The sequence below is a fragment of the Temnothorax longispinosus genome, chromosome 1 (assembly GCF_030848805.1).
Source record: "Temnothorax longispinosus isolate EJ_2023e chromosome 1, Tlon_JGU_v1, whole genome shotgun sequence".
In the NCBI taxonomy this organism is placed as follows: domain Eukaryota; kingdom Metazoa; phylum Arthropoda; class Insecta; order Hymenoptera; family Formicidae; genus Temnothorax; species Temnothorax longispinosus.
Window position 1 is genome coordinate 7363650 of NC_092358.1, and position 12674 is coordinate 7376323.

General features: G+C 36.1%; 1 protein-coding gene across 2 annotated transcripts in view; it reads right to left on the reverse strand.

Moving 5' to 3' along the window:
* Positions 1 to 12674, reverse strand: part of LOC139814993 (beta-1,4-N-acetylgalactosaminyltransferase bre-4) — a 91468-nt gene that overhangs the window by 30226 nt on the left and 48568 nt on the right. Inside the window, exon 3 of one of the 2 annotated variants that reach the window (XM_071781675.1) lies at positions 3973 to 4031. The exons of the other annotated variant lie outside the window; for it this stretch is intronic. The gene's annotated coding sequence lies outside the window, so the exon portion shown is untranslated. The remainder of the gene's footprint in view (positions 1 to 3972; positions 4032 to 12674) is intronic. 2 annotated transcript variants of the gene reach the window in all.

The following is a 12674-nucleotide window of genomic DNA, read 5'->3' on the forward strand; positions in this document are numbered from 1 at the left end:
CCATGATATAAACGATATGATATTTGAAACATGCGAAACATGTTTAAAGTTTCTAAAAAAAAAGGTGCGCAGAACTTGCTAATAAAATATTTTTTGCACATTTACAATTAGATTCAGATTTAATTACATCATAATTAAAATGTGCAAAAAACATTTTATTGCTCAATTATTTTCTATAAAAAAAAGATTTTTTTCACATAAAAAATTGATGTACGTTCCTCTTATTGTAAATAAAGAAAAATAATTTGAGCGTGATATGTAGAGATGCGAATTTTTCACGAGATCTTTCGCTTGAACTCGCCTTGAAGTTCCTAGCTAATATCACGTATAGAGCCAAATTAACACCGTAAACTGTAATTTATCGCAAGGCAGCCTGGAAAAATGTAATAATACTGGCGGTATCGTATACCTTCCGAAAGTTACGACCCGTGCTCGACAAATAAAAAGCAAGTTCCTGAAGATACGGTAAATTAAAAACGCTGTATGCGAGAATACTAAAAACAAACAAGAGTGTTATAATTATATTGTCAATTTTTGATAACATCACTGATTTCGCGACAATTTCATTATATAACCTAGCTCTTTGGTACCTGTAAAAGTAATTGTGAAAAAGTTAACATATTTTTAACTTATAAAAATAGCCCTTTATTAAAAATAATGTAGAATTTATTAAACCTAACACAATATTTTAAAAAATAAAAAAAAAAGAAAAAAAAATAGAAAATTTATTTTTAACAAAAAAGAAATGCTTACCATTGTTTTTAATAATTTAGAAAATTGTGTTTCTTCAACGCAATATTAATATATCTGAGCTGAGATGTTCGTTTATACAAACAGGCGCGGGCGGTGGTAATAACATTAGCAAGACGCATCCGATACGTTGTCGGGGAAATCAGTACATTATCGGAACTTCATTGAATCAAACTACACCAGTTACTCTACACTGCGCGAACCGAAACTAATCCGAGTTTATGTGCCGGGAAGCTTCTGAATAGTCGTGTTTAACGAGTTGGCAGACTTATCGACTTGCGACGGCAACTCACTCGATTGTTTCGGCGCAATCTTTATTACAGTGACTTGCCTATTAAAAAGTGATTATCGGCCATCATTAATACGACTGCGATTTCAGATCCCTGGCTCGTACCGCGTGTACTCGATAGCCTAGTTTGATTAATCTTTTGATTAATTAACAGACAAATTTGCCAGACTACACGAATAAACACGCATACGTTTCTGCGCGAATACATGCAGATTCGATCGTGCGATTCTCGTCAAAGCGGAATTCGTTACCTTAAACTATTGCAATTGCAAATCTGGAAAGTGGAACAAAAAAGAATTATGCAAATTGACGCGCGCTATATTGACGCGTGGTAACGTGCTTGGAAAAAAAGAGAAATGCTTTACAAAATATTTTATACTTTATTCTGATATATTTTTACATGAAATATAAAATATTTCGTAAACTATTCATTTTTTGATAACCATACATTAATACTTTTGTAAAACAGAATAATAAGATCAATCAACTGGTGTAAAGAAAATAGTTACCTTTAAAAAATTATAAGCAACTGTTTTTTTTTTTACATCAATTCATTTATTTAATTATTCTGTGCATAAAAGTATTAAGTTACGGTTCTAAAATAGTTTACAAAATATTTTATTTTAAAATATAAAACATTTAGTAAAATATTACTTTTTCGAGCACCTTACCCAACTTTTACGCATGAGAATATCCCCATGCATTTGTGCAAAAAAATGAGAATCCATTAAAGAAAAAGGTTTCACTTTTCCGATGCATCGTTGCTTTAAAAAATTAATAGAAAAATAGATTACTATTATATCATTCAACTTTTGCGCATGTACTACTTCTTTCTATTTTATCTTCAACGAACAGATGCTAGAATCCATTCGATCGGACGAACGTGAAATCAGACGACTCCAGTATCCTCTTAAAAGCAATTATACAAAGTAAAAAGCTAACGATCCGATAAGCTTTATTTCCATTTTATATTCTTTATACTCTTCCATTTCATATTCTGTAAAATCAGAATCAAATAAAAATTACAATTATGTATTCATATATTATTTTGAATTATCTTTGTGTAATTATACTCCAAATTAAATATTCTTTAAACAAAACACAAGTGGATTAATAAAATGTAAATATACTTTTACTATATATATTTATGTATATAATTTATTGAAAAATTATAATTTGCAATATAAAATAATTTGTAATATAATAATTTTAATACCATTCATTGCTTGCTATCATTATTAGCTAATCGATACCGGTTCGTATTATCGTATAGCGTATATTTATTATTTTTTCGGACATATATATACGTATTTCACTTATAATGCATCCACGATTCGTTCTTTATCGTAAAGCTCTTTTTTATTCTTTTCCTCGTATATTAACGTACACGAAAGACCAAATATTCATGTATTCCGTGCTAAGAAGAAGCCTGGAATATTGCTTCCGTCCTCTCCTTCTTGTCTTTCGCGTGCTTCGACGTTCAACAATGCTAAGGTAGGTCGTGCTCTCGCCGTCTATTCATACCATGCGCGCTTATGTTTAATATGCAGTCGTAATTCCAACCCCTCCCGTAATTCCCTCTTCCTCTCTCTCTCTCTCTATCGCTCTTCTCTCCCTCTCCCTTCGTCCTCTCTTGTTGTTACTAGCTACCCGCGCGTTATCGTCCGACTCCACTCTAGCGTACGATATAGCGCGCCCTGATTTCTCTTTGAAAACGAACGACGGGATATTATGGTGACACTGATATGAGGAAGGATAAGATATGATCTCATATGATTAGAAAAAAATGCGACCGGCACTGGGATATCACGAAGAGAAAAATTATGTCAGGGATATATTTTGATATATAAAATCTATTCTGCCGGTTGATCTTCATTAATCAACGCCATCAATCAATATTATATAGGTACAGTGTTAAGTAATAAACGTATTTGACAATATTGACAATATCTCTCGTGGAAAAATAAATTTTTTTTTAAATGATGAGAGGAAAAAGATTTTTCCCTATGACAATATCTCGTTCTAACTCCAATCGGATTTTATTTTAATAGAATCTTCATTTTACATGTATTATCTACAGATATTTAATTGAATACAATTATCAATATTATTATAATATTTATAGGTTTTTTTAAACTACATTATGATGTTATGTAAATATTTAGTTTTGAAATTTTTTTTCCACGTCGCAAGAAGATCGCGACATCCAATTCAATATTGGTAAAAGCATTAAAATCATTTCATATCGAACCGGTTTCTAATAAATTGCCGTGATATCGATGATGGCTGAGATTAAAAATCCCGATCGACCCATTCCTATATGTATAACAATGCTTTTACCTCGTCACAGCGGCGATACCCTTTTCCCGAGGGTAGGCGTGAAATGCGACACGGTACTCCATCACCCGGAATGGAAAACATCATTCAAGGGCGAAAAACCGCGGCTTTTCCACTTTTCCCGAACTATCGGATTTTCTCGCTTGGCAGTCATCAGGATTTCCGTACTTCTCGCAGACTGAGTCGATGCGCAAGAAAGTCCCTCGTGTCGCATTTCTATCTTTCTCTCTCGCAAGAAGAGTTCATGATTGCACGCGCGGCGCATGATAAAAAGGCGATCGATAATTTCGATATGTACAATAAAATGTATCAAGAAAATATATCTTTGACGTTGCAGTATTAGATAATTTCACTATCACCATTCTATGATTCCCTTTCATTTTTCTGATCTTATTGTTAGAAATACCATAAGCTCCATTTCAATTCAATTTTAAACGAAATTTCAAAAATATATAACCGCTTCTGAATAACCGTAACCGTCGAAATATCTGACTGCTTAAACCTAGCTAGCAACCGGCGGCTCTATTACTTTCAGAGATGCATAAAAAAATGGCGTGAGCGCGGCTACTTTTGTATGCACCCGACCTGCGTCGTACCTTATTTATTTACGGCCGTATGAAGACTCAAAGATCGACGATATGCGCACAGCTGAATTCTGTAAGAATACAAAAGTGCACCAGGCATGAGCGAACGTAAAAGACAGATCGTAAATTTTATGCGCCAGCTACTTGAGATTTATCACCACGCTGGACCGTCATTGGTCACCGCGCGATAGCACCAAAGCATCGCTGCATCGAGACTCCGTATATCTGATATTACATAGTGTTACGAGCATTGTGTAATCTATATACATTCTGTATTTTTATCCGGCTCCTCTTCAGCTTCAATATTGGACAGACACCGGTGAAGGAAGTGTGAAACGCACTCTGTGTACGAGGGATCATCGGTTTGTCGCGTCGCGGCCGACCCGTTTCGATAAAATACGCATTTTCCGCCGTCGCGGTATTTCATTTCCTTCGTGAAACGCGCCTCTCTATCGCGGCGGGCAAAAACCTCTCGACGACGTCGCCAATCCGTTTCACCGCAAAATGTGCGAGACCACGCGGGAAAGAGAAAGAGAGAAACAAATACAAATAATAGCCCTCTCCTGCCACGTGCATTTATCTCTGTCACTCGAGTGACAAAACAAATAAGCCTCCGAGAACGGTCATGATATGACGAGTCATTCGCCCCATGCCGGAAGTATTACCGCCAATCCCCCATTATCTCGTGACGTTGGTGTTACTATAGATAACATTTAAATAACTCGTTACAACTTCCCCAAAATTACGTTCACCCCAAAATTACGTGCCTCCCGCCTTCTATCGACTTGAGGGGACCCTTCCTCATAACGCGCTCCTTTCTTTCTGTTTCCAGTCACGTCACGACGCATCCCGTAGGGTCATGTCAGGTTGTGGCAGGGTGTAGCAGTCGGAGAACACTATTCCAATGCTAACCGCATATTTGATGTAAATTTCCTGAATAATTCATACATCTGATGTAAAAATGGTGTGTCAGTTTTTGTTAGAGATAACACATGATAATTAAGAAAGATGCGAATTTCGAAACTGCTTGATATATGTTGCTGAAGATGGTGCACACAATTTTTGCTGGAGATAATGCATGTAATTAAGGGAAACACGAGTCGGAACTCTGATTCTGTACGAGCAATTTTAAAGACAAATTATATTATAACGCTTTATATTTAAATTAATTTAAAAATACTGTATAATATTAAGTATATATATATATATATATATATATATATATATATAGGGTAGACCGGAGCACGTTGTCACACATTTGGTTCAATATTTTTTGTATTTTTTACATTCAATATTTAAGAGTACTTTAATATGCCAAAATTTCGAGTGAACCCTCAGCTTCAATTGGACAGTATCGAATTTTGTGTGATTGTTACTCTACAGTTGTTACATAACAATAAATAACGACAGGTCGCTTGTGACAACGTGCCCCGGTCTACCCTATCGGGCAGAGAGTGTGTGTGAGAGAGAGAGAGAGAGAGAGAGAGAGAGAGAGAGAGAGAGGATAAATTTTTCATTTTGACTCTACGTCTCTTCTACATATATCGCGTATATAACATATGCACGATATAAATCACAAAGTGTACGAATTTCATCGATAATTCATTATCACTATTCTATCATCTAACTATATACGGAATTTTGTATTGTACCTATTCCTAATTTTTTTCTTTATATGGCTGTGTTAACTTTAGTCTAAAGGTAGCACAGCCATGTTTTTAGCGAATTGGCAGAAACAAGAAGTCGGAAATAAGGCAATTAATTAGCAAAAAAAATAGCAATTAATTTTTATACAAGTTGCATTTGATTGTGCTGAAATACAGAAATGGCCGCAGCTTAGTAAACATATTTTCGAAGAATAAAGATAAAAATCGACCGCGTGATAACGCGGGGAATTACATAATCCTGGATTAAGGTGCGATTTCATTGACGCTAGAAACCAGCGGCAGCGTCAAGAAAATGTAGTGGGGGAAGAAGTTCAGACCGTCTCAACTTTTTAGCGTACCGCAAAATTCAACGAAACTTCTTTTTCCACTACATTTTCTTGACGCTGCCGCTGGTTTCTAGCGTCAATAAAATCGCACCTTTAATGCCTCGTGACAATATCATGGCCTGTATCGGAACAGTTGGCATAAAAAATTGAAGAGACTATGATCAACTCGATAACGCGCGATCACCACGTGTGACGCGAGTGAGATGTAGATAAAACGTGCGAGTAACACGATAAATGGAGCGCCCGTGCCATCTTTATTAGACCGAAACCGCACCTTCCGCGCGTATTTCTCTACCGTTTGAGTTTGACGCTACTTCTATCTTTTTTTTTTTCTCGTATATACGGTCGTTTTTTTACTCAATTATAAACGCGACCACGCGCGCGTTTACGCACTTCCGCGCAATGAAGTCCCCGCGTGACACCGTTACGAAGAACGCGCGGCGCCGTTGGTAATTGTATTCTGCGCCAATGCTGCGGAGCTGCATTGTCGCAAATATCGTCAACGGCGAACGGCGAAACGGGAGGTCGTTAAACGCGACAGCTGGATTCGTTCGTGACGAAACGATCGGCCGCGAATTAGCACGCGCGCGCGCGTGTAATCGCCGCTTTGCATTCCGCGCGCGATTCGCGCGAGCCCCTCTATATTTGCATGCAAACGCGGAGAGCGGTAAAACTGGCGTGACGACGCGGCCGTCCTGCGCGTGATACACATCCCGTGGGATGCATGTCGCAGGATCAGCCGCGATATATTTCAATCCCTTCGACCGTAAAGTTCGTCGCGCGGAAATTTACGTGAGACCGCGCGAGCATAATTTTTCACTAAAGATAGGTAGAGCATTATTTGTCAGCATACGGTCACGGCACTTTTCAGACGATCCATATATATCTCATTTTTATATTTCCGTGACATTACTACTCGTCTGTTCGTCACGCGGATAAATTTACGGCGAATTTTATTCAATAATTTCACAAAATAAAGTCTCTGAAGTCAATAAAGTTTATGCAAAATAGCAGATAAACTTTCGGTTCATATAATATAAAATATTTTCTAAACTCTATTTAAATATTTCACCTGCCTAAAGAAAATTAAAGCTATAAATAGATTTAAGGTTTCGTGAATAAGAGATGGCAAATTGCCTGGGGAGATGCTCTATAGATATATTTCATTCTCTCCTAATGACTCTTGTCGACAATTTTTCTTTATTTCTATTTCTCTTCATTTCGCATATAAAGCGAAAACAAATAATGACTCGTCAAGTAAACTGAGTCTATGTAGGGTACGAAAACACTTCGATGGACCGAGCAAATATCCAGCAAAAAATACTAGTACAGCAACACGCACATTTACGCATAATTTGAATAGGTTATTAAGGGTTTTTGTATATTAAGGTATATTAAGGGTTATTAAGGGTAGGCTTACGTTTTCATATATGTAACTCGGAGTTCACTGTCGAATTATCTCACATTGTGAATGTATATCGACCGCGCCATCATTGCATGAATTACGTCGCGTGGGCGGTACGTTTAAAGAGGACATCATGTTCCTGCGGTAGAGTCCTGGTCCGAGTTATTATCGTATTCACTCCTCGTGGTGCATCATGTGCGCAGGTACATGCATACAAACATACATTTTGCGAAGCAATAAGGAGAGAGAAACAGAGAGAGAGAGAGAAAGAGATAATCATTATATAAGAATAAGAAACGTATAAATCATCAATATGACAGAATTTACATTACATAAATTCCGCAAGAAACGTAAAACCTTGCGTTCACATAAAAAAATGTATGGCCACTTAATCAGACAGATGAATAATAATAATAATTTCTTGATTATGTAAACGTCTGAACGTCGATAATGGTTAATCAATGATTGATATCGCGGAAACAGGGATGTATAATGAGACAGAGAGAAACACGACTGCTCAAGGCAAGGCTCCGTTTGTGTCCGAAGATATCCATTCAAGTTTAAACCCGGAGGGAGGATAAAGCAACCCTTGGCATTGTACACGCGGTTGCTTGTTCCTCCATCCTGGATTCTCGATTCTGTTGAAGCCGAGTGTGGCTGCAATCCGACATGCATCGCACGTCGCAATGCAGCAGCACCAGAGTTGCGCCAGAACGATACGCGTTGCTCGATTTGCCCGAACGATGCCCGATTTTGCTGACAGAAAGAGAGAGAGAGAAAGAGAAAGCGGGATAACATGCGGGAACGTTTGCCAGCATTCACCGAGGATGACGGCGGTCAAGGTCTGCAATATCGTCAAAGGTGTACGCTTCAATTCTTTTTCCGTCCCAAAGAGTAAAATTTGAAATTTGATTGAAAAAGTCTCGCTTAAATTTCGATACGCGTCGAGTGATATTCAGCAAATAAATTTTATCGTGACCGTGAATACATTTGATTTTGATAAATTGTCAAAAAATAATCCGATAAACGTTCCTCTAAACATATTCGATCTCTGCTAAAAATACAAGGAATTTTTAAATTTACGATCTAAAAATACAAAAGGGAGTTCTTAAATAATTAATAATAATCGTGATAATATGTATAACTTTGATACGCAATACATATTTGACATATATACATATAAACATATGTCTTGTATAAATATTTACAGTAAATATGCAATCATTTTTTTGTAATATTATTCCAGTTATTAATTATGTTAAATAATAATTTAATAGGAATTTCAATTATTGTAATCAAATTGCGGTTATATCTATCATTATACGCAATAGCGACAGAAAAACCGTTGGGGAAAACCGTTATTTTGTAATGAGTGGACAGAATGAAATGACTTAGGTAGATGCTATGCTGTAAAAGAAATACCTACACATTCTTCTTGTACTGATGTGCTGTGCGCTAATAAAAATGACGGGTTTCTTCTGCGGCGCAGTGCTTAACTCCACTTCATTCTGTCTACTCATTATAAAATAACAGATGTTTAGTTTCAGCAACTTCCCGATTGTCATCCTGCATATTAGATTATTATTGCTCGAATGTGGAATCAAGTGCAATATAATTCGTACCAGACTCGAAGAAAATTCCTCGGGAAGGAAAAGAGATAAAAAGGAAAGCGCAGCAGAATTCGCGCGCGCATTATTCTTAAGTACACCGCGCGCACGGTAAGTACCCGCCGTAGAGTAACGCCATGCTGGTAATTTAGCGACTTATCAGCGACTATAAAGAGGACTTCCTACCATTATCCCGGTAGCTTAGTTATAGTTTCGTTACGTCAATTGCCCCTGCAGCGTAACTTCTGGTAGTCCTTCCTGCCCCGTTCGCCAGCACGGCGCGCGGCGCGGCGTTTCGCCGGAGGACGCAGTAATTGCGTTATCGTCGTCATTACGTTACATCGCCGCCTTGATAGCCCGCGATTTGATTATCGCAGTTACAAGTTAATCGAGCAATCGCGAGTCACCCTAACGATCCTGCCTCGTTAACGATGTTTACAGCTACAAAGGATGCTTTTGAGCTGTAAGCCCTAAAGGATAACTAGCAAATGGTAACAGCAAAGGAAATGGAGACGTTCGAGAAGATATGATCAATCTAAACTGGAGAGAGAATGTTTAGAAGTAATTTGATGTTTGAGTATATCATAAACGTATTTAGATTTAAATATACCGCTAAATTATAAATTAAACTTTGTCACAGTTAGAATTAAATATTTGTTATTCGAGACGCGCGCGATGGAAGAGTGGATGCAAATTAAATCAAACAAACTGAATTATAAGATTAAAATCCTGTTTGAAAGTAATATACAAATCTAATTTGGAAAATAACCCCCGAGATCGATATCGTATCTGGTTTATATCCAGTCCCTCATAGAAATTCTTAATGCTTCAGAAACCGAACTTATACGTTGCTTCCAAAATAAGCGTCTCATACATCATTCTGATGCCGTGCTGCAGAATGCGATTTTACTCCCGTAGCACTCCCCGAGAAACGCGAATATAGTTGTCAAATCGATGACGCGACGCAGTATAGGTATACATCACAATCTATTAAAATCCAAAACAGTCACTGTAAAGTAAGTCGGAAAATCTATACATTTACATATAAAAATTTAAAAAGTTCAACGAACAAAAAAAGTTTCAAGATTTCTAAAGATCTATAAAGACTATATTGTTATATATTGCGTTACGGAAATACAAAGGATTGATTACTTGATACAGCATACCATCTAATATCTCAAAAGTAACACTGATTAAAAATACTTTGCGCAAAAATCAATATCGCAACTGTAAAAAGATTAAGAAAACTTCATCATTATTTCTTATCAATTCTTATCCTATCCATATTTTCATCATACGGTTATCGATTAAATAATGCTTCGCTGAATGGCTAATACTTGGCGACATTATCGTTAAAAACTCATTGACTCTAATCTCTCCCATAAAATTTTAATAAGGAATACCGAATATCTTTTGTACCGTGAAGTGTGTTTCGCAATGGAATTTATAACTTGCTCCGATCAACTTTTGAAAACGTTTTTTAATCTCACCATTTTCTTATCTCTACTCTCGATATCTATTATTTTTATTATTTTTATTGTCGATGCAATCTCATCTACGTATTACTTCCTATTTGCGTTTCTTTGCCTCGTTTCACAAAAGATAGTAGAAAAAGAGAAAAAACCTTAAAAGAATGTTAATTTATCCGTTCTAAATCCATTAGTTGATTATTCGCTAAATCGCAAAAATTACTTTCAATCCACTCGTGACGTAACGTCACGCCCTAGTTACTTTCTGCTTAGAAGCAACTGCAAATCGACAGTTTCTGTGCCAATTAGCGTTTCTGTCGAAATGTTATATTCGCTGCACACATACTCATTTGCGCTTGCGTAATTTTGAAACTTGCACAGGTGCCTAGGTGGAATCTTGCTTCACACAGAATTTCGTAGAGAATACCGCAAAATTCCGTGAAAAAGGAACACGCGAACGGTATGTAATGTAAATAAATATATAATCAAATTTTGTGTGTGAAATCCTTCGAAAAATGAATTAATTTTGCATGACAATTTTTATCAATACATTGTACAATACATCGTTATTCATAATTATGTGTTGTGACACATAATTAAGGTGATAATTACAACAAATTACATTAATGCACTTTGATAAAATACTCATAATATATATAATTAGATCTGTTTAATGTGTATAAGCAATATATGTTTTAATAGCAAAGCTTTATACGTAAGATTTTTTCAAATTTACCAAGAAAATTTTACGTTTGAAAAAGATGCGCGTAGAAAAAAGAATGTAACTCGATCTAATTGTTATTGCGCTGGAATTGCGTGCGGTAAGTGTAATTCTATTAGGAATGGAGAAAGGGTTATGGAAAGTACGCCATCAGACAGATAGCAGCAAGGTGTGGCCGCTCTCTTACGTAAGCAGCCTTTTAATCTCTTTATAAATTCCTTCCGCCTCTCCAGGGAAGACCAAACATAAACTTGATGTCGCTTCAGCGTTAATGGACGCGGATAATCCAATATCTTAAACCATTTTTGCTAACAAAAATATACATCGGTATTTTAGGCCGCAATGTTCCTTTTAATGCATATTAAGTTGAAAATCTAGTTCTCTAGCTGCATGAAAACATCTACTTCCATGATAAAGCTACTATAAAAATAGTCTATCGATAAATACTTCTCTCTCTAAGATCTATTTAAAATTAAATCAATTAAAAGTACAAGTAAGATTTCGATATCTTCGTGTGGCAATTAATGTTCTTCAATTAATAAGCAAAAATAAAAAAAATTTAATAGTTCGTATATATATGTATAAAAGTTTAAAAAAAAATCGATTTTACTCTCTAAGGACGATCTTATTCTTGTTTGTTATTACAGTATATTGTAATATATGTACAGGAATAGGTATATTCTTGCATAAAAACATCTACTTTCATGATAAAGTCACCATAAAAATAGTCTATCGATAAATATTTTAATTCGCATAATTTTTTCGATTATATAAAATAATAGGTGAAATGTGGAATGACCAAAATTTACGTTCGAGCCGAGTATTAACGCTTTCTGGACGCACAGTGGGCAAAATATAACTCAATAAATCAATAAACGGCGAGCAAGATCTATAATAAAAGGAATGTAGCGCCGACGAATCGCAGGCAGGTTCTGATTAAAACGCGAACCAATTCGAAATATCTCGGCCGCCATTAATGAGTCAATCAATTTCTGTCATTGCGTTTGCTTTGGCGGTGCGAGGTGCGAGTCTGAATACGTGCAATAATCAATGGAACACGTTTCAGCACAATACCAATGAAAAACACATTCCTGCGATAGCGGCGAAATTTCACGCCTATTCACAGGCGACTGGTGTGGAAAAACGTAAGCATGTGGAAAATGTCACGAAATATCTGTTATCGGAAAGTATATTCAAAATTAAATTTTCTTCAAGTTAAATTTTTTGAATAATTTGTATAAATATCTACAGGTATGTAACTATTATATATTAATAAATTAAGTCGATAAGTTATAGATAATTTAATTAAAAAAAAAAATGAACACAGCGGATGTATAACTTTCATTATTAAATATCTTAGTCAGGATGATAAACCAATAATTCGACGATTTATTTATAACTAGCTATAAGTGAAGGATTTCATCTTGCAGTGATTTATGCTACTCTTATCGAGCATCTCGAGTACACACAAATTTCCATCTGAGTGGGATCACTATAATATTCGCGGGAAGCGTCTGGG